We start from the raw sequence: 5,246 nt of genomic DNA on the forward strand, positions 1-5,246 counted from the left end.
TATTTAGTATAGAAAGTAGATTACAAGCAGGAGCGGTTGATCTCAGTCATTGTAATGCACAATCGTCTTTTGCGATTGTCACACAAAGTGAAGGACCAACCTATGCTTGTGGGGGCATTGATACGGGTGTGGGGAACCCGATCAATGTTTTAAACGGCAATAAATTTGAACAAGTGGATGACTTCAAAGCATCCCCTGCTTTTGAAGGATTGTCTTTTTCACGCTATTACAACAGCCATAGCCATGCTTCAACAGATATGGGCGATGGTTGGTACAGCTCTTTTGATATCAAACTCTATGAACAATCCGATATCATTCAAATTCGTTTAGAAACAGGCAAACGAATTAACTTTATAAAAACAAAAATCCCGATGCAGGATCAAAGCTATGTCATTCGTGGTTTATCTCAAGACCCACAAGATGGTTGGGTAGAAAGACGCATTGATGGATCAGGTTGGATTTGGCATAAAGCCCAAACCAACTACCACTTTGAAGCGATGACTAAAGATCCACAATTGGCACACCTGATCCAAGTTCGCAATGAAAAAGAAGCCATTTATACCTTACGTTATGATGTACAAGACCGCTTAACCCGTGTTGAAAATGCACGAGGAGATGCTTTAGGCTGGCATTACAAACTCACATCTTATGGTCTACCTCAAATTACAGTCAGTACACCTATAGGTGACTATCAGTACTTTCTGGATCGAAACCATAATTTAGTTCAAGTAGTCTATCCAAATGGTGAAAGGCTCAAATATGCCTACCAAGGTCATTTACCCCATCAACTGACCTCAAAATGGCGACTCGATCCCAATCGTCAGCAATGGCAACTCGAAACCCGATGGCGCTATGATCAGTGGAACCGTGCCATTGTCAGTGAACATGCCAATGGCATTGGACGTGTAGAGATCAGCTATGACCTAACAGTTAAAAACACGGCTCAAAAGCTCAGTCCAATTTATACAAATGTGGTCACCAACGCCCTTGGAGAGCAAACCACCTATCGTTATCGCATCATGGGCACACAATACTATCTGCTAGATGTTCGTGGTGCAGGCTGTTCTAGCTGTCATACCTTAAATAAATCCTACCAATATGATGAACATGGTCATATCACATCGGTTTTAGATTTAACGACTCAGCAAGGTTTAGCCTTTAAATATGATCAAGCAGGCAACCTGATTTCTAAAACAACACTAGAAAATAATAAAGTCCTTTCCAAACCAGTGTTCTTGCAGGTCAACAATACCAAAAAGAATATCATTACAATGGTACAGGACAGCTCATTCAGATTACTGAAACAGGATATTCCCCTTTTGGTGAAAAACTGAGTCGAGAAAAGAACTATGGTTATGATTCCCTTGGCCGTCTTGGGTGGGAAAGGGGTGTCAATCAGGTGAAATACGTGTACGAAGGCGATAGTCAGCGTATCTCACAAGTGATTTATCCAAATCAATTACATTTAAATTTCAAATATGACGATTTGGGAAGAATTAATCACTACCGAGACATTGATGGAAAAACCTATACACTCGCTTATGATCTTGATGGAAATATCACTCAAATTACAACAGTTCAAGGCACAACCACGCTCACGTATACCCAAACAGGTCAAATCAAAAGCATCCTCAACAGCCTGGGCCAAAAAACACAGTTTGGTTATGACAACAACCAGCAATTAGAAAGCATTGCAGACCAACAAAACAATCAAATTAAATTGATCAAAAACAATGATGGTGTGGTTACACAGGCACAGCTACTAACCCCGAAAGGTGAGATTGATCAAAGCCATGACTTTAATCAACAAGAACAACCTCAGCAAAGCGCACCCAATCAATCCGTAACACGACCGAATCTACCCTCAAGAACACTAAATGATTTGCAAGGCATGGTTGCTTCAACCGCTGATCTGGATTGGCAACGCCCGATTCAATCAGAACAACAAATCGATGGGCAAGGACGGATTACACGCTATCAATACAATGACTTTGGCGACTTGGTTGAAGTGATCAGCCCCGTCACAGGAACGACCCGTTACCAATATAACGATCAAGGCTTGATTATTGGGCAAACACTCACAGATGGCAGCCAAATACGCTACATACGAGACCAAGTGGGTCGAATCATTGAAATGATTGCCCAAAATTCCCAGCAGCAAGAAGATGAACATGGCTATATCATTTGGGGCGAAGAAAACAAACCCGTCCAAATCAAATACCATGCTGGCGAAGAACGCTTTAAATATAACGATCAAGGACAACTGCTTGAGCATGAATATTTGATTGATGGCTTACAAAAGACCATTCACTACCAATACAACGAACAAGGGCAACTGATCCAAAAGACCCTACCTAACCAAGAAAAACTACTCTACCAATATCGCACGGCCACTGAAGCAAAAGCAGGACTACTTGCTTCGATCCAATTAAAAAAAGGATTCCTAACACAAACCATTGTGGGTGGATTAAATACCACACAAGATACCTATTCAAAACATGGTTATTACTTTGGCAATGGACTTATTCATCAAACCCGTAAAGACCAATATGGCAACGTCATCAACTCAGGCAATGCCTATACGGGAGAGACCACCTGGGAGAACGAAGACACTTACACTGCTGATCAAAAAACCACACTGGGTCAAACTGCCCCCTTACAACATCCGATCCGCTTTTCACAAAAGCTGATTAACCTACTTGATCCCGTTCAAACAGTACAAACGATTTTACCGTTACCTACACCGAAAGGTCAGACAGCCTTTCAACAACAGATAAACTATGGGGCACAATTTGATGCATTGGGCAGACAGCGTTGGCTTGAGGATGATGGGCGTATTCTGTTGTTCAGTTATGACAGCCTCAACCGCTTAAGTAAAGTTGATACTTTACAAGATGGTCATCAACTTACCATCGCAAGCTACCAATACAACCTATTTGGACAACGCTTAAAGAAAACCACCACACAAACGGTTGGGAAAACAGCCAAGACCACCTATAGCTTTTATGATGGGCAAGTATTGGTTGCAGAAGCAAATGCGAAAGGCACCATCGAAAAAAGCTATGTTTGGATGAACCAGACCCCTGTGGCAATGATTGATCAGGGGGAATTGTATTATGTGCATGTCGACCATCGTGATGCCCCGATTGCATTAACAGACCGCAATCGAAAAGTAGTTTGGCAAGCACAATTAAGCGATTACTTATATGCTTCACCGACAACAAATAACCGCTTAGGTTACGTTGAGTTTAACCTCAGAGGTTCAAATCAGTATTTCGATCAAGAAACCCATCTTCATTACAATACCAACCGTTATTTTGATGCGAAGCATGAGCGCTATTTAACCCCTGATCCATTGGGTTTAGCTGCTGGACCGAATCTGTACGATTTTGCGCTGAGACAGCCACATCAACTTAAAGATAGCTTGGGATTAGCGCCTGAAGCAGACAAAAACTACTCCGATAAAAGCTTTGCATGGAAACTCGAATTTATCTTGGTCTATGCCTATCAGGCCCATGAAACCCGTAAAATCATGGGTGAAGAGATGGGTAATACGCTAAAAAGTATGGCTGAACAATTGCCGCTTACTGTTGCTACCTTTGTGACATGGGAAATTATTTCAATGGTCCCAATTTTAGGGCCACTTGCTAACAGTTTAATGGCCGCATATGCTTTCTATTCTTTAGGAAAAGATGCGCTTGATCTTGCAATTGCCATTGGGAAATGGGTTCGCGCAGTTAATAATGCACAGACACAAGGTGAGCTCATTTGTGCATCTAAAGAACTTGCAAAAATACTTGGTCAAATCAGTGCAGTCGCTACAGCAGGCATATCTACATCACAAAAACTTAAGAAAATGGTTGGTGCAGGTGAAAAACTCAGTGTCACTACTGCCCCAAAACAAGACAATACCAAACATGGGCCAACCAAAAGTCTTTTAACTTTAGAGAAAAAGACCTTTGGAGAAATATGCTTTAATGCCAAAGGGAGCTCGACAAAGCAGGTTATCTCAAAGAGTTTGATCGACAAGTCTCCCGTCAACAAGAGGCTTTAAATAACATGACTGCCTCTGAATATATGGCTGCGCGAAAAGCTTTTACTGATGCTAAAAAGGGGACAGGGTGCGGACGTAATACAACTGCAAGTAAAGCACAGCAGAAATATAGAGATGAAGCTAAAGCAAATTATTTCGATGATAGACGGCAGGAATATAGTAAAAATCCTGAAACTGCGTCTCAAGCAGACATATTAGCGAAAAAAGATGCGGATGCCTTCATGAAAAAAAGTGCAGCACTGCATGAGCCTGATATGTTTGCAGGTGGCTATAATGACCCTGAACCGACATGTATGGGTGATGCTAGCGTGAATTCTTCAATAGGTACACAGTGGCGTAAGTATATTCAAGAAATGGACAAATATGCGAAAAAAGCCATCGATGATAATAAAGGTAATGCTCGATTAAACTTTAAATTTGAATTATGTAAATAAAAAGGAAAGCTATATGTCTTTAGCGCGATTAGAAATGATGGTTGATGAGCTTGGGGAGATTACTAATACTCGTCCTGTACCAATAGAGATCATTAATCAATATGAGTCTGTACTTAGTCCAACACTGATAGAAATTTGGAAACAAAAGGGCTTTTGTCAGTTTGCACAGGGTGCTTATCAATTTGTAAATCCAAATGAATGGCAACCTGTGGTGGATGCATGGTTGGCAGGCACAGACTATGAAAAGCAACTGGGTGGACATTTTTATGCCATATCACGAACAGCATTTAATGAATTGTATATTTTTCATGTGGAAACAAAGAGTCATCTAATTATTGATCCAGTTTGTGGTCAAATTACAGGTAGTATTGAAGATGGAACGGATGAATATGACTCAAAAATTGCAAGATTAACAATACTGATGGATAAGCAAAAAGTTGACTTAGAAGATATTAATGGCAAACCTTTATTTAATCGTACAGTTAAAAAATGTGGTGGCCTAGGTTGGGATGAAATGTACACCTTTGAACCTGCATATGCCTTGATTGGCGATACAGCCCTTGATATTAAGTATGTCAATAAAGCGAATGCTTTGGTGCAAATGATGGTGTTAAGACAAATGATTGATTTACCAAAATCGATTATTTTTAATATGGACTGGGTAAAAGAGGCTGCACGTCAAAATAAGTAAATCAAAACAGACCTTTATAAATTAACATAATATTGATTATACGAACTTAATAGAATGAGAGATTTTT

This window comes from Habropoda laboriosa, unplaced genomic scaffold (assembly GCF_001263275.1).
Source record: "Habropoda laboriosa isolate 0110345459 unplaced genomic scaffold, ASM126327v1 scaffold5320, whole genome shotgun sequence".
Taxonomy (NCBI): domain Eukaryota; kingdom Metazoa; phylum Arthropoda; class Insecta; order Hymenoptera; family Apidae; genus Habropoda; species Habropoda laboriosa.